A 23422-nucleotide genomic window follows, 5' to 3' on the forward strand; every position below is an offset into this window, starting at 1 on the left:
GGGGATTTCAGTTTAAATATGGAAGCTGTCAATCTCCACGCGGTATACGGTGTAATTAATAATAATTGCCGCTCTCCTTGCCGCTTATTACCTCCGCTTTAACGCCTGATTAGCACGCTTTAAAAGCGAATTACGCAACATCGAGAATTAAAATTCTCACGTTCCCTTGAATAAATCGAGTGCTCCTTGGTAGAACTGCTTCGATTTAATTACTTCGCGTCGTCTCTTGTCGATTACGGCCGCTTTACACATTACATTCTTGCAATTTATATCGTAGTGTATTATATTTTATTGCCATAATGTACCACTTGAAATGGCTATAACTAACAGTTATTCGATTGAAAATTAATTAAGCATGTTTCTCCCGAGTAACTCTTCTCTATTCAGGATGTCTACGTCCTGCGGTGTTGGTTATTAAGTTTTGGACTTGTATATCGATTTCTCACAATTTTTGAAGATTTATTCTTTGGTATTTTCTCTTCATTTTTCACTACTTCTATTTAATACATTGTGACTCTTTTTAATTTGGATCATCAATATATATTAGCCACTTCTCTAATATATTCATAATATTATTACAATGGGTCTCCATATGTACAAAACTTTTAAAATTATTTATCTACCCTGTATAAGGCCGAAGAGGGCTCACGAGAAGATCCCTGAAGTGTTATGCAACCAAAATAAAATATAGAATGAACAACTGTATGAGAAATAAAGAAATTAATAATTTCCTTTACCCAATATTATTATATTCGTACGCGTTCTAGAAAAATTATCCTTACGTTTTACAAAAGTTTTGATTACTCTAAATAATTCAATATTTATACCCGCCTTTAACGATTACACTAAGAACACCAGAAAGAGCAAGACAAAATTATATTATAATTATTATCGAGTTCGTTAAATTGCTCGATGAAGTATGTCGGATTACCTGGGTAGAATGGGATTTTCGCGATGAATTTTTCAGTCCGAAACGATAAACTGGTACGAGCGAGTACTGATTATGTAGACTCGTGCAAGAGAGCGATCGCGGCGGATCATGCAAGTAGAACACGGCACGTGTTGTCAGACTCGGTGTGTACGTGACTGTAGGTGTATCAGGCTGCATGAGTTTCCTTCGATTACACCAGCGGAACGTGCTCGAAATAAATGTTAAAATCACGATCCAGCCCGTGTTAAATGCGGACGGATCGCAATTCGATCCACCGACATCGTCTGCTCGAGTCATCCGAGATGAAAGTGAAACGTTGTTGCCTCTGTCTATAAAAATAGAGAGATAGCGCCGCGAACAAACGTGGTAAATGTGCTATTAACATTGTAGACAGAGCATTTAAGACTCCGTTAGAATCTATCGCGTTTAATGCGGTAACTTTATATTTAACTGTGCGCGTCAATCAATCTTTAAACACGTTCATTTTGTTCAGTTATCGATAGATAAAAATAGTTGATGATGATACATAAATATAGAGAAACGTATATGTCGATATATTGCAAGGGATCGAAGTAGTACTTCTTTCAGTAGTACAGGTAAACGTTATCGTAGCCATCCATGATAATCAGGTGGTTCGAAAAAATCTTGAATATGGTGCATGGTGTCTGAATACTCCAAAACACAAAATTACCTCGCACGAATGCAGATCTGTCTGTGATCAGTGCTTTAGCCGTTTGAAATAGACAATCTATTATATTTATAAATGTAACAAAAGCCACTGTTTGCAACTTATCAAATTCTCCATCGCCTCATATTGTAGTATAAACAAAAAGTGAAGGTTCTATCACCCTTCAAAAGTGATAATTGTCAAAAGATATGTCGATAATTGAGACGTTTATTTTATACGAGCACCAGACGCGTGCATTTTGTGACGCAGGGAAATCCCACCATCGCAGGAGCCCCCATAAAACAATGCACACCCACCGCGTTGGTGTAACAATGTCTTGGCGCCACAAAGGCACAATGATCTATCCGTGAACCGTGGTGGGTTGCTTAAACTTCATTGAAACCGCGAACAACAATGACTTTCTCCCCGTCGAAAGGAGGAAGTTGAACTGGCTTGGCCATACGACTTGCACTCGTGACGCTCCTGTTCGATCGAAATGACTTGAAAAAAATAAATTATTTATTTCTCGCAGACTAAACAGCACCGACACGTCGCGGATGGTGAAAGGACGAAACTGTCTCTCAAAGATTTTACGCGGGAAGATGGCTATCGATCAAGGCGGAGTAAACTCCACAGAAAAGTATTTCAAATATACTATTACTATTCGAATAAATTTTGTAAATGTTTTAAATATTTTATTCTGATTTTTTAATATCTTCAGTATTTTATTACAATCAGGTATAGTTTGAATCTATTTTCTAACTATTTCAGGTAGTTATTTGAACGTGCTTGTCATCTCTCTTTTATTGTTTAATTTTTACACCACTATGTTGTTCAGAAACTTTCTTTTTAATTAATTGACTAATTTGAGAAATTCGTGTCTGTTGTGAAGGATCGTCTGCATACCATTTAAGAGTGGAAATTAATGTCGTTTGTGCAATTTTAAATACTTGTTTATCACTCGTCAACTCGATGATTTTTATCGCTCGGGCATTGAAAATTTGCACGCTAGATGGCAAACGGATGTTGATAACGAGGGACGTTACATAATTCATTAAAAATCGAAATATATTAAAAATTTGTTTGAATTTAATATCAAAGGAAACGACATTACTTTCCAGTGTACCTAATATTTACTATTTACTACAGGAAATATTATTTTATCCACCTTTGCATCCAATCGATGAAATGGAAATACCACCGTCGTGGGCCGTAAAACCGAGGACTCGCACACGTTCCAACGATATCTCGATACCTTTTGCTACGAATGCTTGCATACGTAATGTTTATTAAGAACGGTTGCAACGTTGTACCGTCTGTAACGTGGAAAGTTTAATGGCTTCATATTCGGTTTGATTTACAACGAACTTGCCGTTTCCTTGTTTCGTGCGTTCGTTGGTTTCAATAAACGTGACCGCAGAATTTCGCGACTCGAGTTTGTTACTTTCCCTGGTTCTCGCGATACAGGGTCAGTGCGTAGACTTTTCGATAAATAATAGGAGCACGGTTTCTCTGACGTAATAATGCCATTTACCAATTTTAAAATTGATTTTGGATTTAAATAATAAAATAATTTTGTAATACTGAATTTAAGAAGCTTCAAGAAACAATAGGACTCGATAAAAAAAAACAAGGACCTAATCATATTTTCAAATCTTCTTCATTAAATCTATATAAAGTTTCACGAGTCTAAAAATGATAACCTGGTAGTATGTACAAAATTACCAAAAGCTGAATATATAGACTTGATAAAGTAATAGACGAAGAGTTGAATTAATTCTAATTGGACACGTTAGTATTTTCAAATTCTTGCGTATTTATACAACGTAATATAAAAGAAATCATAAGGAACATATACCATAGAATTCAACGTCCTATTTGAAATTCTCTTTTCGGATTCTAAATCTCATAGCAATCCACTCTCATTCGCATTAAAAATCAAACTCGTAGAGCACCTCTTGGAAAACCCTTCGTTATTCACTGCCCTGCCGCTACCTGACGCTTTTTTTCAGGTGGTTCACCCTTCGAACCCCGAGTGGCACGAGTCTACTCGCGTTACGACACGCTGCCGGTAGGCCTGATAATTTATTATTACTGAAGAAATGGAAGCCGCCAATCTATTAGCACGTTCGACAATAACAGCACCGGCCGTAAGTAACCTAAGTGGTTAAGTAACGTCAATACGGCTTACCAACCGCCTACGCGAACTTCTTACAGCTATACATATGCCATCTCCGACGGTGCTGGTCGGTCGCGATCAGCTTGTTCAAGCGGCATCGATCACGACGGTACGGAGATACCATATGTTGTACGAGAGAAGTTCGCACGAGCTGAGAAAAATTGCATTAGGTAGTGAAACGTTTCAGAAAATGATGAATCGATCGAAAGATAGAAGGCTAACTTGACGAACGACATTATTGTATCGTAGTAGCGTTTGATCATGCTTGATTCGGAAGATCGTGTTGATTTTGATCTATAGGAGCTAGGGAACGCTTCGATCGTGCGATTTGAGTTCTCTTCGCGCGTTTAATATAATAATTTTTAGGTTAGCCACCTAAATATGCTTCAGCATTAGCGATTGATTTTGAAAAATTATGAATTTGTCGAAAAGAATAGGTCTAACTCGACACTGGACATCCTGAATGCTACTATAATCCTTGCATTAATAATAACATATGTACGAATTTTGAAATAATTATTGTAAAGAAACGAATCCTACATAACAGTATTGTGTCATACTAAAGAGTAAACGTTCTCATCCTTTGGTAGTACATCGAATCCACGATATACTGTTCGTTAATTTCCAACAAAAATCTATTTACATGCAATTACATTCTGCCTATTGTGAATAAAGAGTGTACAAATATTGTCCTGCAATTCTTCTAAAAAATAAATAAAATTTCCTCGCAATTCGTCTCATTCGATCCTTCTCAATAATAAGTTTGCCGACCTCTGCTATGGGCCTTCGTTGGGAGCATAAATATACTTCGAAGATCCTTTCTGCGTCTCGAGGATTTGTTTTACAGGGCTCCGCGGCTTTACGAGCAATTTAAGATCGTCAAGTTGGGTGTGTCATTCCCTCGAACTAACAATCCTCGATGACATTTCGCGTTACGGACGAAATGCAGGATCCGTTGAAGCCATAATTTCGGACGGTAAAGGAACGATTTTTACGAATTTAATAGGGAGAACGATATTTCGCAAAGACAAGGGGATTATCGCTATAGCCGTTTGAAAACAGCCGATTAGAGCCTTCCGCGGAAACACCGGTAATCTAGCGTGTTTTATGGAAAGCAGTTATCATTCTTCGGCCAGTGGTTTACCGCGTACATATATATACCGGGGTATATAAAAGGCAAGCTAATCCGGCAGTAAAGTACGGGGCTGAATATCGCGTCATTTCCGCCATAACCTTCTAATTAAATCAAAGATAGAGGACGACGAGGACCGTTTAAGAACGCCCTAAGACTATTCATTTATGTGCATCGTTCAACGGCGGAACAAACGCGGCCGCCGTCTTCTGATCTACGTGGACTCAACCGGCGTCGTTTCCGAGCGTTTACGTGATTGTCATACCGCCTCTCCTCCCCGTCCAGCCGCTGAAACGCAGTCAAGCTAACCAGCGGAGCAGAAGGCCCCGATGCCTTCCAGAGTCCACTGTTTTCTCTCTCGTAAAGAATAGCGAAGGAGAGATTCCACGGCCAGGCTGCCGCGCGGACCCGCGAGTATGTAAAAGGCTACCATCCGAGAAATTTTCTCAGCGGTTTCCCGACGGCGACCATTCATAAAGCATAAAATCGCCAGCGGAAGCGTAACGTTTTTCGCCAACGATTACGAGGCGCGTAAATGAAACTCCGCGATACTTTATTGCCGCCGTAAATTGTCCATTTTTTTTTTTTCGTCTGTCCGCGGAAAATTTACAGGGAACGCTCGCGAGATCGTCCGGGTCTCGAGCTGACGGACGGATTTCTCCGAAACCTGACCGAAATTTCTTGGATTCATTTAATTCGACGATTGGCGAGTGACGAATGAAAATGATATATATGTTGATGTCTATTTGAAATTAGGAGGAGTTTTACACGTAATTTTATTGGTTAATTATTACCTGACACTTTGTTTTGCAAAATTCTTATATGATTATATGTTATACTTCTTTTTAATATGAATGATTTTAAGAAACTTTTAATGAGCCTCGTCTAAAAAATCCAAGGTACTCTTTCTTCGTCAAAAATGTACAAATGCTTGTAATTTATCTAAGTGTTACATGTTTAAATAATTTAATTAAATTCATTTCGATGATTTAATTTCTCTCGTCGTATTACCAGCTTAAATAGATCCATTTGTCAATCTGAATTTATCAAAGTAAATGCCTTGGAAACTGTATGCAGGGTAATATCTAATCCTGCGAACGAAAGTTTGCGAATCGTAACAACTCGTAAATCGTAGCCTGTACCGATGATCGTTTGAATTTTGGCCACGTTTCGAGAAATCTGTTCCACATCTGAATGCAGGATCGCGCAGATGTCGCGCGACCGGCCCCCGTCTCTATTTATCCTTCGCGAATCGAAACGTTCGAGCTGAGAAACGTCAAGCAGGCAGCTCGAGGAGCGAGACGAGGAGCTCAGGTCGGTCTGAAGTAAAGCGTACAGCGTCGAGATGGAGAACCGTGGCGCGGCTTTAAGAGCGGCGCCGCACGGCCGCAAATGCGATTCGCCTCGGCGCGACGAACGTTTTGTCGCCAGTGATTGGCGTTTGAAAGGACAACCGCGTACAATGCAATTACCTTGGCCTTAACCGCTTTGCCCGACCGATAGGATTCGATTCCAGCATTGAATAAATATGCGTATAACGCGACCACGCTGACCGCCGCGTCAGAACCGCGCACCGTACTCCTCGCGCGAGTTTTTGTTTCGTCCACCGCGAAAGTATCGTACTTCTCTCCTTGCGCAACGCGCGACTTCCTACTTACGAGTCAACACGGAAACGAAATGGTTCTATTTAACCGTTTGCGTTGATAGTCAAATGGAAACTTTGGGGAACGTATGAATGTTCATTTTAATTGGTGTTCGTTGATTGGTAATCATTTATCGTCGAATCAAACGTTCTTTTTAATTTTTGTCATTTAATTTGTCACTTGTAATTCTCTGATAATGAATTATTATAATTTTCGTCACTTGCGTAAGAATTTCCGTTGAAATTAATATTTGAGTACATGACAATCGTATTATTATTTAAAAGTAAGAAAATGTATGAAAAAGGAAAGAATAATATTCACTGGGTAAACGGTAATTATGATAATAGGATCCAAGGTTATGTTCTAATATCGATTAACGAGATTAATATCTGTAAATGAGGAGTCAACTACTTTGGCAATGTTGATGTGGATTACAATATAAATATTACAACATGAAAACATGGCAAGTAAGAAATTTATCGATTCCTGATATTGATACAACAGTGAAACTTTTCACCACTAGAACTTGGAAAAGAATCTCTTTCGAAGAATCTCTGGAAAAGTGGTAGCTACAATATTGGACATTTTATATTTTTATCGTGCAATTTTTAACGAGAAAAAAATTGTAGTTATGCATTAATTCGCACTGTTATATTATTGTCGCCGAAGAAGACTTTCCCCGTTAAAACGAGATTTCTGCTAACTATCAAAAACGCCCCGTATAATCACGCGGGACGTAACGAATCCCCGGTTTTTGCCTATTCCTCGTCGGTCTCTTAACGAACCATGAGATCGTATCTCGTTAAAGGGTCGCAGGTCGTCCTTTTCCTCTTCGTTCCTTCGCGCCTGAACTGTTTCGCAATGCCGCGCCTGACAAGGGAATTTCCCCAATGGGTTCGCCGATATTTAAATGAGCTTTTGCACGGTGATACAGCTTGAAATAGTGAAGATAATGATGTATGGTTCTGAGCGCCGAAGGTTAATACTTCAAAAGATATTTAAAATGTTAGACAAGTCTCGGAATATTAAAAATTCGCCTTTCTCTAACTTTAGATTTCTAAGACACGCAACTATGATCATTTAGAATACATGTAGCTTGTTGTTCGTTGTTTAAAGACGTATGATAATAAACAAATAAACAAATGAGTTAGAATATCTCGTTTTAGAGGAAAAAGCCGAACGAATTGGCCTTTTTCCGCTGCAATAAAATCGATCGCTACTTAAATCAAATGAACACATTCGCGACATATTTATAACGTTAATATTTTAAAACAAATTTTGTCATTTTTATCTTCGTCCTAACGAAACAAATTTGCTACTTAAATCTTGAATTTCAATATTTATTTTTCCACGAGTTCATTATACTCGGTATTCCGTGAAACCTATCGACCGAGTAAAAACAAATTCAACGGTATTACTGAAATACAAAGTTAACCCTTGTGTAAACGATGCGAACAATCGAATCGTTACATCCAAGCTTCCATCGGTCTGCGAAAAAATACAATAAACATGCATGGAAGTATCGAGAAAGTCTTCTTGCGAAAATGCTGCGCATCGACGTTCCGCGAATTTTCGAAAATCCCGTCGAGCCTTTCACCCGTGCAAAATTCCCTCGAATCTCTTGCCGGCGGGTAAGATCAGGGGCAAGGAGCCCCGCTGATCGCCGCGGGATCATTTTTCGCAGAAGCACCGCGCGCGTAATTTGTCTCTCTCTCTCTCTCTCTCTTTTTTTTTTTTAACAACGCCGCGCGGATAAAGACGCAGTCTCGACCTTTTAAAGCGCAATCTTTATGCCCGCCTCGCGGTAGATACGCGATAGCGTGGGCGTTATTGCCTTTAATGCCGAATCCGAGATGGCAAGGGGCCATCTGCGCGTCACGATTCCATGTCGTTTATTGCGCCAAAGTGGCGGTTCGAGGGCCTCCGTAATCATCGGATACATTCAATTTTTCGTAACGCCACACCGTCGATTATCGCGGATCTAATTAGCCCGATCAGTCCTCGTTGAGCAGCCGACCTCCGCTGACCTCCGCCATGTTGCGACTATAAAAATACCCGAAAACGAAATTCGCGTAATAACCATACTCCGCTTCCATCAGGCCACAGACTGCGCTCGCACATGTCGATTTCGTCTGATAACGCCTCGTGCACGGTTAGGGTAAAACGATCCGACGAATAACTGCGAGGATAACGATTCTTAGCGGGAAACGTCGCTGGTCACGAGGGATGTAATTGCACGTGGCCAGGGGGACTTGTGTAACGAAGATGGGCTTGGGTTAGGTCTCGTTTAATAAAATTCAATCGGGTGATTTTGAAAGTTGGTCCACTTTAGCATTAACCCATTCACTGCCAGGTAAATTTAATCGTTTCAGACCTGAATTATTTTCTTTTTTCTCTTGTATTGATGTACATTAATTTTTCAACAAATATTTTCTTAACAAGCAAACAAAATGAACAAGATAATTACTATTTCACAGACATCTTCGATAAAAATCCACCCGTAATATATACTATCATTGTATTAAAATCATGATCTGTCATGTCAACGATTTTTTATCAGTCTCCTCATTTCGATTAACAATAATTGCAAAGCTACAATCTGACGTGGATCGTCATCGGTTCCCATCAAGTTCTTCGCACGATAACATTTTCACGTCCAACAGTATCGGATCAATTAAAAATATCGCAGTATCGTTTGGACGTAGTGCTTTTGACCATTCTGGACAAGCTGTGGTAATCGTAGATTTTGAAATTTCATTTTTAACCTGTCGCCGAAAGCAATCGTAACAGCTGCGATGATGGGGACCACGCGAAAGAATCCCATCGGGCCCGAGTCCAGGACACGTTTCATTGAATCATCCTGGACGCTAACGAAAAAATGTTACGACTCGAGCCGAATCGTTTCCTTCGGTGAGATCGTGATAATTTCACAGGATGGCATCCTCGATGTAAAGGATAAATTAAAAAAAAAAAAAAAAACTCGGTCATCACCTGTAATATACTTTACAAATTTATTTGAATTTATTTTCCAGATCTGATCAGCATCGCGACATTAAACCACTTCGGAGACTCAGAAGGCTATCTATACATTCACGAGATCGAGGCTTCTATTTCGAGCGTTCAAATGTACGTATATCAGAGTTCAGTTGAAAATTCATTCGAATAAAAATTTATTATCGACCTAAAATATCAAAGTAAATGCATTCCAAGTTGCCTGCAAGAAAAATTTCGGCCCACGGAGGGTTAACTTTACTCCTAACGTTTATTTGAATATTACTCAAAGCAGAGTGTATTCGAAGCTTCGTTACAATAAAAGCTCACTCGAATAACTTTGCTGTACACAACACCTCGAATCGTCGATCATCGCAGTGTGGCTCTGATCCGCGATTAATTCCATCGTCTGCGAGCCATTGCGATCGTCTGTCGGTGGTTTTACGAGCCAGCCTCGGAGCGGAAAGCAATCCTTGGATCGAACAATAAGGCTGTACCATCTATTGTGAACTAGTCCAGAGTCCAACCGGAACAAAGAGGGTAAAAGATGGGGAGAAAGACGGCCAGAAAGGCCAGGAAGAAGGCAAGGGAGGCACAGGTGCGGAGATTTACGGGTCGCTTGGTAACGAAGGGGACTCATCAGCATCGGTAATGGCAGCATTAAGCTCTCTCGGTCTGTTGTGCGCGCTTGCATGGACTTCTGTCTTCGACGTTCGACCGATTCCATGGACGAGTCGCGAACGCTCGATCGTTTCAATTACCTGTTCGAAACGGCTGGACACCACAGCCGAACGTTTATCAGAATGCCAAACTAGCTATTTCTCGGGTGACTTGTCTAAACCGATAGCACTAAATCACCTTTAAGTGGCTGGCTTGCAAATGGCCGCGAATGGAGACTTCGGGGAATCACGGGAGCCTTCAACGAACTAGAGACGTGAAAAAATGGAGAGATATACGCGTTATGAGATGTACTGATGTCGTTATTTGAAGAAGAATAAATTCATCGAAGATCTTTGAAACTCTAACAAATAATGAACGAATAATGGTTCGTATTTTTTTTCTTCCTCGTCATAGGTCATCGATTCGACAAAGCATGAAAGTTCAAATAAATAATTAATAATTGCAACGAGAAAACGGAACCTCTACATACGAAGCATATATAGCAATCAGTGGACTAATTAGAAGTTTTCTGCGGGTTAATTGCGAAATGACACTCTACCGCGGAGATACAGGCACGGTCCATGGTTTACGACTGCTTTAAAGCTGTCAAGAACACGATGACCAATGAAATGGATGCGTGCTAACGCTGTCTTCCTTATAACTTTGTGACTCTTATGCAACGATACATGCGGAAAAATCGTGAACACGCCTAGCCTGAATTAACCCGCGATCAGCTCATCGAATACATTCCCACGTGTCTCAGGTTTTAATAAGAAAATCGAAATACCAAGAATCTCAAGAATAACGAAATTATCAAACATGCAATTTTTTCTATTTAAGTAAGATAAATATTAGGATTGGATTAGGTCCTATCTTGTGAATAAACGCGCGTAAACGATCGAGCGCCTCCTGTGGAATTAGAGGTGGACACACGCTCGCGAACACGCGTCACGATCGCGATCCGCAGATATGGTAAACGAGCTTATTATAGCAGTCGATCGTGGCATTGTTCGCGCGGATCTAACGACGCCGATTTGCATAACGCGTACCCGCGTGTCCCCACCGCTCGCGCATCTCTTATATAAGATTAAGTTTCTTTTCGTTGCGATTAAACCGCCGTAATCGAGGGGAGCTAAAACCCGCGAGGCATGCATAACCACTGATTGATTGGCATACTCTATTAAAAATACACCCAATCTTTACAGTTGTTAGACATTTTAGCCGTTGGAAGTTGTAAAACAACCTCCACTTTTCAATCAACGAAGCCAAATACGCTCTTTTTAAAGTGACAACATAAAAACATCTGCTTTGGTAACTTCATTGAATTCTTCAGAGAAAGGATATGAAAACTTTATATTTTGTTTTTTTTTATGCTTCAAGCATAAATAGTTGCTTTAACGTGTGGTATCATTTGACGTTTTCGATGACACTAACCGAGGACTCTGAAAGTAACTTGTTTATTTTACCGAATACCTGTTAACATTTTACAGGCATACACAATTACACTCGCTCTCTCTCTCTCTCTCTCTCTCTGACCCACACAGGTCATCATCTTATTTTAATCCCTCAGCGTAAGGAACATTTCTGGCGAATACAAATTATTACCTAACACGCTTTCTGATAAATAAGGAAGTATTAAACCGCGTGCCGGGAGTCATCTGGCGTAAGTTGTCTTATGATAAAATGGGACATATTTGTAATATATATATATAAAAATTAAGTGGAATAATATGTTACCCCTCTGCTTCGAAAAGCATTTAGCCTGACCCACACAAATCATCATTTTATTCTAATCCCTCGACGAATGTATAATTTATGGTGAATATGAATTATTAGTTAACATACTTCCTGATAAATAAGGAAGTATTGAAGCTTACATCAGGACTCATCCGGTTATTTTTATAACTTCGAATGCATATTTATAAATTTCATGGAGTTACTTTTCACGACAAGGGAGACTTTGTCGTGAAAACGAATTTGTCTTAACTGAACAAGATAATAAACCCTCCCATAGCTCGCAGAGTTAAAGCGTAAAAGAGTACTCTTTTCTCACGAGGCGGGTATCCGATTCTCATGATCCAGGAACGGTTAGTCCTAGGCACGGAGGATAGTAGAAAACGGTGGACGACGTTATTAATTTTCGATCGGCTGGAAATAGCGGCCGGGGGAGGCCAGGCCACGCCTTAAAAAATGATTAGCGTCAGATGGTATGCGAAACCAGACACCGGAATCGCTGGAATCCGTGGGTCGTTCGCGTTCAAGCCTGATGTCTCCGCATATAATTATGCTCACCGACACATGCCGTTTTCATTCGCTTTTAAACACGCGTTCCGTTTAATGCGCACACTCGGCGCAATCGCGGGGCCACAATAACGCGCGGCGAAGAATGTAATTGCACCGTGATTTAATGAACGCTCCGCGGTGGGGCGGCCGTAAAGTACTTTTAAGTACGTTGAAGGATTATCGCGAAAGTGAGTCCGCGAATACGCCGGTATAAATTTGATTATATCCAGTTGGAATGTGGGAGCTTTTAAGGTTGACTCTCTCGCGGACACCTTAAAAAGAATTTAATTGTCTCCGACGGATGGCGCCCACCCTCTCACCGCGACAGGAGACGGATTTTCCAAGACGAGTCTTTCATTCGATTTCTCTTACATTTCCAACCGGTTTCGACAGACGCAAATCCCAATAACACGATCGTCCTTGTCGCGACGATGAAGTATCGGCCGCGATTAGTCGCATCCCGAAACGTGCACTCGCGGAAAGAATTCCCTTTCGGGGTTGTACATAAATCCCGAACTAGCTAATAGCACGAGACTGCAACCTACGTCTGCCAAATAAATATTGGACATGTGGTTTTTAAATAAAATTAGATTTGTAAGACAAAGTTACACAACGTACAAATATATAAATATACAACGATGGGATATGAAGATAATTGCTTATCGATTCCTGTTCCATTTTGACATGTTCTTTTCTAAGTCTAAAATACCCTTCACGACACGTCCAACATCATAAATCCAGGTTCCGCCTGGATCGTCAACAACCCCCTATAAATAAGCGAGTAGACGTACGAACAGACATTTTCTGTCGTTCCTCGATTCTTCGTCGACTTTCCAAAATGATCCAGTCCTTATTTAGGGCAAACCGTCTAGCCAGGATTTAATTCAACCGCGCGGGTTCATCGGGTCCGTGGCAAGCTTTGATGAACCGATATCGTCCGTATTTCACGTCCGAGCGAGAGCGCGTAATAAATATTCACGAGGCTTCCGCCGTGGATTGTCGCGGAATACCGACCACTGGGATGCGACGTTGTAACGCAGCTGAGTTTCATAAACAACCACGGTGTACCGGCAGGTTGGTTAGTTATGATCCTCGGAGTTGGTGGCGCGCAACAGCCTGCTCCGCGGAGGAGCGAAAGACGGATGGCGTACGCTCGAAGAAGAACTCTGGAAGGCGTAGCCGCGGCGCGCGACCTTTAAAATTTCCTCGCGGTGCGCGATTGTGTGGCGTGTTTACACGCTTAGCCAACACCTGCGCGGATAGCGATCACGTTACCACCGCGTAGCGGTTTAAGATTTCTACCGATACCTGGCCGATTCCACGATTTTCTTGGTGGCCGCTGTCTCGAGACCGCAGTCGCTTTTCGTTGGGACCTTTCGAAGCATCTCCAGATGCGAACTCGTGATAAGTACACTGTGGATCATCGTGCATTTACGGGAAACTTAAATGTGCTAGAAACTACGACATGCGCACGATATGCAAGAATATAAAAAAACATTGAAAGTAAAGTTCGCGTTGTAATTATTTTCCAGAGTAAAATAAATTCCTACTTAGGTTCCATTTTCGTAGGTACGTTCGCAAAGATTTTATTTTGAACGAAGATTCGCTATCTAGCGATAAGGATGCTCGGAGTATGGTAAAACTGCATTCATCCGAATTACGGATTTATCCGTCGACTGTGAATCCGAGGATCGTGGGATCGAATTTCCGTGCCTAATTTTTCGTAGAGATTTCTACAGTATGCAACAAATTTACCCAGCGTGAGAGTTCCTCGATCATCCTGAGTGATTTCTGTTGCCGCAAAATCGTAGACTTTCGCGGTCACTAATTGACATAGCGTTTGTATGTATAAGAAGTTGATACTTAACGATCGATGTAAGTTTACACGTAGCACGTAGCGGAATGAGATATACGGCGAGCAATGTCCAATTACGCTAGTGAAATGACATTATCTTGGTATTCTTAATTGCCTTCCACGGATATTACCAAGGATAATTGATACACCAACTTTACGCTGTAGTAATTTCGGTATACGATCTTATACGTCACGGATCACGAAACAATGTGATTGTTGGGTATTGGTGACAGCCAGTGATTAGTTAGATTTGGTATAAACTAATATGTTGAACGTGAAATCAACGTAAATTAGTCTCATTACTCGCACTTTTGCTATCCAACGACTTAAAAATGTACATGGTCGCCATGAATGTTTCATTTTGCTTACCTGAAACAATAAGTAAGTTTTCGTTAGAAAAGGATATACGTAAGTATAACTGAGATACAAATACTCATCAAAATATACATAAATATATGTACAAAGTATGACGTTGATATTTTCAATATTTTTCGTACGCATAATATTTAAGGGAATTTAATGGCTCCGAGTGCAAAGGGTTAAAACAAGGACATTAAACGAAAAGCCTTTATATTGAAAGCCACGTACACGAAACCCATGACTTATCTTCAAGTCGTCCATACACAACTCAGCCTGAAGCATCCTCGCGTGATCGAGACGCCAACGTGTTTCGCGTTTGGACGCAAACGTAAGCACCCAATCGCGGCAGTCACGTTCGAGACACCGCGGAGCGAGTTCGCTAGATTAATTACCAGGTATCTCTTATTCGAGCGCGGGGTCGATTAGATTCGAGGCTAAGAATCTCGCGGTGAAACGAAGGAAAACCGAGTGGGCGATGAAAGTCAAAGCTGGTCCGTAGCGTAATGTAATCAGGATTGCGGGCCTCCGTTGCGCCGTCTACCTTCACCAGCGGTGCCGTTGGGAGAGAGGGAGGGAATTCATTTGCATATTAATCTATATAATTAACTGCCGCTAACTAATCGCTCGCGTTTAATTAACGCGGCGCTGGCCGCTTCTGCTGCTGGCTCTCCTGCTGGGCGACGCGCGCGGTCGTCGTCGTCGTCGTCGTCGTCGTCGTTGTTGCTCCTCGTCGCTTTTGCTCGCTTTGCAACGCTCGTGGTTGCATTTGTACGAGCGCGGCGAACGCCACGTTCCGAAGTGTCGTAAACTCGTGTGCGCGGGGCTCCTGATTAAATGGCATTTGTCTCTTCTCGGTGTTCGGAGCGCTGGCCCTTTTTCTTCGCGCTGGCGCGACGTAGCGTTAGCGTACAGCACAATAACGCGTAGCACCAGGGGAGACGCTGCCGTTGGCGGTGCTGATTTTCTTGCCTACGTTGCCGCTCGTTACAGCGTCCCGACCTGGCTCGTTTTTGTCGTGGCCCGCGCGCAGCGTGCAATTTAACATTATACGAGACAAGTGTCCGTCGCTGACGATCGCCCGCAAGGGAGATCGCCAGGGGATGCGTGATCGAGTTGTTCCCTTGCTACCACTCAACTGTCCTTGCGCGACATCCTTAAGGGGTAAGGCCACTCCGGAAATGTCAAAAAAATCGATATTTTTTGTTCGTTAATATTGTTGCGGCGCCATGAAGATTCCGCAATATTGCAAAGTTGCATCGTCGCGGCAGCGTGAAGATGCCGCGACGATCTGAAGTGCGATCTGAAGAGCGAGCGGAAGCGAATCGTCGGGATGTTCCGGTTACCAAGAGAACCGGAAAGTTTTGAATTGGCAGAACGTCGCCAGACTTGCTATCGAACAGACGTGTTTGCCGATTTAGTTCTTGTTATTGTTAATAAACATTCTGAGTTCTTGTTCTTTTTATAAAAGACGTGTTGATTATTAAAAGAATGTCTAATGAAACTCTTAATGCATGTTTATACGACATTTCTGACTCGTACTTTTCATGTTCGACTCGAATGCCTTATCAGGTGTCTCGCACGTTGTTATAGACGAAAGGATTAATTGAACGGTTTCGGAATCCATTGGGACGTTCAAAGGTAGTCGTTATGTCGACAACAATTACCTCGTTTCTGAAGACTCAGTGTTACATTTCGCTATGACCTAATCGTCGCAATTACCGCCTACACTTTCTGCTTTAACAGAATGCGGGAGAAAATGTATCGCGATCTTTGCCGTCTTTTTTCCCCTCGTCTAACTGGAATCGATTTTTACACACGCATTTTCGAGGTATGCTGAAAGCGTTTCTGCAAATTCTATGACTTTTGCTTAGCATTCCAGCGCTGACGGAATTCTGGTTTCTAAACGAGCCACCGCTTTTCACGCGACTCCGATAAAAACGCATTCACTCGGAGAGTTACTATGAAAAGGTATTACAACGACACGCGTGACGGCTCCACCTCGACTTTTTCCGTTGCTACGGAAAACTTCCGTGCGACTAACTATCGACACGCGGTGCGTTATTTTTGCAGCCTGGCTACAGTTCACTCCAAAACAAAAAGTCTCTCTGTAGTTATAATTCTAGTTCTTATAGAAAATTAAGGGGTCTCAACATTTCTATCGTATATAGAGTATTAGTGGTTTCTAAAGCAATTTTGTGTTGCTTAGGCTCGTAATTAAAGTAATCTACGCGATTTTTCAAGCACCAACTAAATACATCGAGATGATATAGTTTGACTTTGAAACAGGTTTCCAATGCAAATACTTGTACAGTTCATAACAGAATTAATACTCCAATGTTTTTGAGCTGGAAATTATGATTTCTGTTTGAACTGCCACAGTAATAAAAAAATATATAATGATGTGAGACCTTTCAATTTCATTATACTGTCACACTTGATATAGACATGGATTAGTTAAAAAAAGATAGGGAATTTAAACAATGAGTCCTTTGCTTGCTAATATTTTCAGAAAAGCGTAAATATAATAAGAAAGGTATTGCATAAATATTTTGGTTCTTTTCGAGTTCTTGAGGACAAGTTTGAAATACCAATAATCACACTATGTTCAAAGCAAATGTTAAGTCTTAATGTCTTTCATAAATATAAAGACAGCCAAAACAATATATTTATATAATACTGTGCAATATTATATGAATCGCTTACAAGACTTGCCAGTTATTTTATTAGAAAGAATATGATTATTAATGAGCAATTACCTATCTTGTTCGCTCACATACTACACCAAAATTTTACAAACAAATCTAGCTTTCTGAAATTCACCATGTTATTAATTTAACAAAATCATTAAAATAATACACCGTGAAACGTTCGAAGAACACACGATTCTGTAACTTTTCGATATATATCAAAGACGTGGAACGCTCGATGTCGAAGTATCGTGCATTATCGAGCGCACGAATTAGAATGAGAAATTGACAAATCGACCTGCTGTTTACAGTAAATTGGCTTAAGGTCGTCGTGTCAACTTCGTTAATTACCGCTAATGAAAACCAATTAGAAGTTCTGAATCGACGGCGATACGGGTCCATTAGAGGTTGCAAAAGCTCTGGACTGCTTTCAAACGTATTGCCACGCAAAAACGTGCTACTGCATTAATTGGGGGCAAGAAAATCGAGGAAAGCAAGGTTTCACGTGCCTAGTGTCTTTCCCTTAAACTCGTACACGTACGTACTATTCGTGATTATTCAAACCATTCTGTTGATTTGCCAAGCTCCTTTTTTTCAGGTAGAAAAAATAATTTTCTTCACAAAATTATAAATAGACTTATATCGATCATCAGCGCCTAAGTGAAACGAGCTGCACGCTTGTCAAAGAAAGCGATCATGTATTCGTCAACGCTTAAAAGTTCTAAGGTATTATTCCGCGATGAAAACCACTCAGCTGCAGATGAAAAGGCAAAAGAACCAGCTAAGCTTTGACGGCAGGTAGACACGTCGGTGTCCGATCTTATAAACTCTGAGCTCTGGGAAGATGGGTCTAGCGCCTCCGTATACCTCATGTAACTAACATTAGATGCATAATGCATGGATAGGTGGCCAAGCTAGGTGTCGCAGCGACAAGGCTCTACAACTCTCCGACGCCCCTCGTGTTGCGTCGTGCCAACAACGAGCATCTCGGGCGCCGCAGTTCAGTCGATATGAACCCGCGACAACGGGATCGATTAAATTTACAAATGAAATTTAATCGAATGGATTGTTTTTTTTTTGTATTCTGTATCATTCATTAACATTGGTTTATTTAGAAACAGTCTACACAAGTATCGCGTCAAGATGCAGACTACACAAGTATTACGTCTATGAGCTCTCTCACACCAGACCTGACAACGACTTATCCTTTCCTATTTATCACCCGTCCAAGCACTATAGTTAATTCTCCTATTGTTCTAACATTACTATAATCCTCTCCCTCCGTGATTCGTTCTACTCCTTCAAGCGCGCAGTAATTGCATTCACTGTTAAATACTGCTAATGATAATTTTCCCTTATTCTCCTTTCCTTTTTGTACTCTTTCGAAGCTTTCGATTCTTTTTCAAGCTTTCATCTCTGACTTGATGCTTGTCTTCTTATCTTATTATCGCAATTGTTTCTTCTCGTATATCTTATTCTGTCGTTATATTAACACATTTGTCACTTTCTATTTCCTTACACCTTTAACATTCGCAGTTAAGGCTTTTATGTACAAATGAGCATGAAAAATAAATCATGCACGCATTTATTTGGTCTTCGTTTAGCAAATGCATTATGCGAATGAAGGGTAACCATTAATTTTCACTCATTGGTAATCTTCATTAAAAATTATTAAAATTCATAGCTACTAGAAACGATCGATTCGAAATTATTACAATTTATACTCAATTTACTAAAATTTATATTCACGATTAGACGTTGGAACTCCTACTGAAGGGAACAATTTTCTTGCTTATCGCTCTCGTTGGGTATGAAATATATACTGTCGTTAATCGAGATATCTTGTAAAGAGCAATAAAACCAAAAACATTAACATTTTTACGATAATGTACGATATACGATAGAACAGTTTAATCGATAATATCGAAGCATTTGTCAGAGATGAACAAACTTTCATTCATTAATTATAATATCGTTCAATAAAATTGAATCTAAAAAAATACTAAATCTAAAGATACTAATTCATTATTCTTTACTGCACATTTTTACCTAGACGCATTGCACGATAAATCGTCGAGTGTACAGCGCCTGTTAGAAAGGAAAAGGTGTGGAGCGTTGTACAATGTCGGGCGAACGCGAACTGAATCGAATCGAAGCTCTCTAGCAAAATTCAAATAAAGTAAATAGAAAAGTGACTGAATCGTAGACGGAAATTTTTAGATGGTACGAAAACAGACCTTAGGCCAACTAGTAGAGGCAGCCAACGCGGATAAGCTTTTTCAAGAGACACAAAACAGTGTGTACCTAGTGGCTGGGTCGTCCACGTGAGATCTTGGCCGATACAGCGTTGTAAACCATTGTAATGGTAATATGCGGCGCGCGCGGCGACCCGATACACATCGCTAGCATAAGCGCGACCGTTTTGCCCGCGAACGTGTCTCCGCGGCGTAATCGTCGCCAGCCATATGTAAAGCAACAGTTTTCGTGGCTCGTTTCTTATCGATCAGCCTCGAAACGATAAGAAGCTGCTCGGCACGAAGCAACGTTCGCAACACCCGAGTTGACAAGGGAAGATCCTAAAGGCAAGTCCACGAGGTTCTGCGTGGTGATAACGTTTGAAATACTGAATCGAGTTACTGTGGGGCCAGTCACCTCTTACGCCTAGGAAATACAACAGCGAATAGAGGTACGCATGCTCTCAGAAAAAAAAAAAAAAAAAGAAAAGTTTGAGCCATAGTTTCTCGATTTTAACAATGTTACTTCTTAGTATTTTAAGATCGAGAATCTTTCTATTTTCGAACAACCGAAATTCGTGTCCCGTTATACGGTGAAAAATACTGCGAGGAGATTACACAGACAGTAACGAAGCAACTCCTCGATCACGCAGTCGCTTACGAGTCCCAACACCGCGCAAAACCTGTCAGGCTTGCGCCTAGGGACCGTCCCTCGTGAGAATCGAAGTTCCCGCGGTGCGTGAGTCGCTCGAAGCGATTTTCCCTATCGCAGGGCGCAACCGAGTCGAACACAAACGGGACATAAATCACTCGCGGCCGAGACGCAATCATATTTCACGAAGGCAACGGTAGCGCATTACTAACAAGCGCGCAGCGTTACCGGGCAATTACAAGCGTGCACGCAGCGACGCAGAGGATCGTCCGCGCGGCCCCGTGTACCATTCCCGACCTGGTGATTCTAAATCGATTTGTCAGGACGTCGGACACGACCGTCCGCGGAACATTAAGGACATAAGTTCGTTCGCAACAATCGCATGCTGGGCCGGAAGAGTCCGCGAGCAGGCACTGTTGTACCAGGTTTTACAGCCAACGGGGCAGCGGCTCGCCAACCGCGACTTCGGGACGCTTTTCCACGGGTACGGACAGCTAACAACCGCGCCGGCCATTGTGGAAGGGTCCAACCGTTGACTTTTACAAAGTGGACGCATAACAAATGCCCGCCACGCATACATTAGCCCGCATTAATACCTGCTTGGATTTATTAATGCCCATATTATATTCATGCGTTGGTACGAGTTACGGCGCGATGCATTGCGCCGGGGCATGCGCCAGCACCGATGATATATTCAGCGTCGCGCTTACTCCATTGTTCGAACTCCCTGACCACCTAACTCTCGCTCCCTCGCCCTCTGATAGTCCAGTATCTTTCTCCCTCTGTACTCCACTCTTGGTTCCTCGTTCTTTCACATGAAACCCATTCCAGTTCGTTCGTACATACGTACCAACCGCGCGCCTCGTTGTTCCTCGCGATCGCAATAAGTCTCCTGGGTCGACTACCGTTCCTACTTTACCGGGACCGCGTTCCGCGGCATGAAATTATCAGGTTGTTGCGCACCAAGTGTCCCGATTTTTCGATGGAAGAAACTGGCCTTGATTTGCTACGGATATGCCAGGGTGATACTCGTGTTAAGTCGATGCGTAATTATCTGGCGTTCGTTAACACGCTGGTCGCCACGTAATACAGAAACGGGTTGACAGGACTTTTCATCAAGGAACTAAAATAATTAATTACACAGGTGAAACGGTAACGGAAGTAAATCCGGATGGAGTTCGCGAACTCGACGATGCTAAGGAATTAAATACTGCGACAGAGACGAAATTTGAACTTTGTAGACATTTTTACGAGTATTAGTCTGGCAGCCAACGCGTTAATGCCTATTTTTGTCCGCAAAACTGAACATGAGAACATATTCAGAACATGTTAAAATGATCATTCCGAGGGATACTCGTCGTCTACTTCAAGAAATATTAATTTGGCGATATGAAACCTATCATTTTATTCAGATTTTCTCCAATAGACAGATAGGTTACTTATGGGTCTGGCTGTAGATCCTGAAGCGAATATGTTATAACCCTTTCAGACCTGAATTCTTTTTTTTTTTTGTATATTTTATATTATCATAATTCAATCACGCTTTCAATTGATTCAACTCTATGTGTGCACGCAATCGATAGTTTTAGAGTCACCGCCCTAGTTTACCCCGTTGCTGTAGTATAAATAGTAAATTATTAAGTCGATAGGAATGGATCGATCGTTGCTCGACACCAAGTTCTCGGATGAGATTCGCGTGTCACGATTCAGAGAAGGTGAATCACCTCGGTCCGTAGATTATTGCCGATTAAACGGAGTTTATCGTTAAGGAGTGTACACCTACGTAATCGCACGTGCTCTTATATCGGATCGTAGGTGTCCTGCGCGGTACACGGAATGATCCATGAAATTGAGTAGCCCTTCGAACAGGACCAACGGCTAAAAGGACTCGCGAGGAAGAAATCCAATCGCAGCGATTAACTTTTAATGTCCATCGCCGTAAGAAGGACGCAGAAGGCACGTCAATTAATTTTTCTAGGCACTCTCACTTCGCAGGATTGCATCAACACCGAAGACTTTCACGACTGGCCGTTAAAGATCGCATTGCCTATGGATTCGACAGCCTCCTCGAGTGGCAAACGAAAGGCGATAAAAAGCGTATTTCTTTCGATGCAAGGGAATTGACGTGACACTTTCGCCCGATTCTTTCGCCTCGGCGCTGGCAAAACGAGACTTTTTTGAAGCGGAACGAATCCCCTGCTGTATCGGAAAGCTGTATTCATCGACGCTGCCGAACTGTATCGCCTGTTTTTTATCCATCGAGAATTTCTGTGTCCCAAATACGAGACCCTTGGAAATACAACTGATCGACATTGCGAAATAGTAGGTAGAGAAAATCAATGGTGTAACTATTATTATTTAAATATTCTTTCCTAAAATTTAACTAAGGAGTTCGTCAAATTGAATTGGCGAGAGGCTAATATGATGCAAAATCTTTTTTATGAACTTGTTATCGTGGGTTATGGATTTATCGTGTGAGTGAAATAAAATTCGATAGCCAGCGCGATTCAAATTAATGAAAAATTTAATACAAATTTCTTTAGAAAGTAAGTACACACAGGCATTTAGTCTTGAATTTTGTTGGAAACGAATCGACCAATTCCACGCGTTGTTACGATACTTCAAATGTAATTAATAATAAAAAAAATAAAAACAATTGTTCAAGAAGGATTAAAAATGATAATAACGTTCTATTAGATAGTAGAAATTCCGCACTTCAATTTGAATTTTGTGTGAATCGAATCGGATAGTTCTATGCTGAATTATGATACCTCAAAGTTTCCTACTTTGTAGACAATTATAAATGACTGACAGACGCAGTGGCCTACAGCGTCCTTGCAAAGCCGTTGCAATTCCAAGAAAGAATAGTAAACATAGTAATAGTAATTCCTGGAAGGAACAACCCCCCGAATTCCGAGAATTAGTAGTAAACATTGTAGTATTTCCTGATCGGAAAACCCCTCTAAGGTCTTTAAAAGAGATGCAATTTGATGAAACTTGGTATCCAGGGGTTTGTGGGGTCGCTGATTTCGAAATGTAAACTCAAGATTTAATAATTCAAAATGGCGGATCCAATATGGCGACACAAAATGCGAAAACTAATTCGATTTGGATGAAACTTGGTATACAGGGGTTTGTGGGGTCGCTG

General features: G+C 41.3%; 1 protein-coding gene and 1 long non-coding RNA gene across 3 annotated transcripts in view; one reads left to right on the top strand and one right to left on the bottom strand.

Moving 5' to 3' along the window:
* LOC128872596 (Krueppel-like factor 6) overlaps nucleotides 1-23422 on the bottom strand; it is a 439155-nt gene that overhangs the window by 292164 nt on the left and 123569 nt on the right. The window lies entirely within an intron of this gene.
* Nucleotides 1191-4608, top strand: LOC128872603 (uncharacterized). Its single transcript, XR_008456225.1, has 4 exons — nucleotides 1191-1297; nucleotides 2131-2238; nucleotides 3611-3748; nucleotides 3816-4608. It is a non-coding gene; the product is annotated as an uncharacterized LOC128872603 (long non-coding RNA).

The sequence above is a fragment of the Hylaeus volcanicus genome, chromosome 2 (assembly GCF_026283585.1).
Source record: "Hylaeus volcanicus isolate JK05 chromosome 2, UHH_iyHylVolc1.0_haploid, whole genome shotgun sequence".
Lineage (NCBI taxonomy): Eukaryota > Metazoa > Arthropoda > Insecta > Hymenoptera > Colletidae > Hylaeus > Hylaeus volcanicus.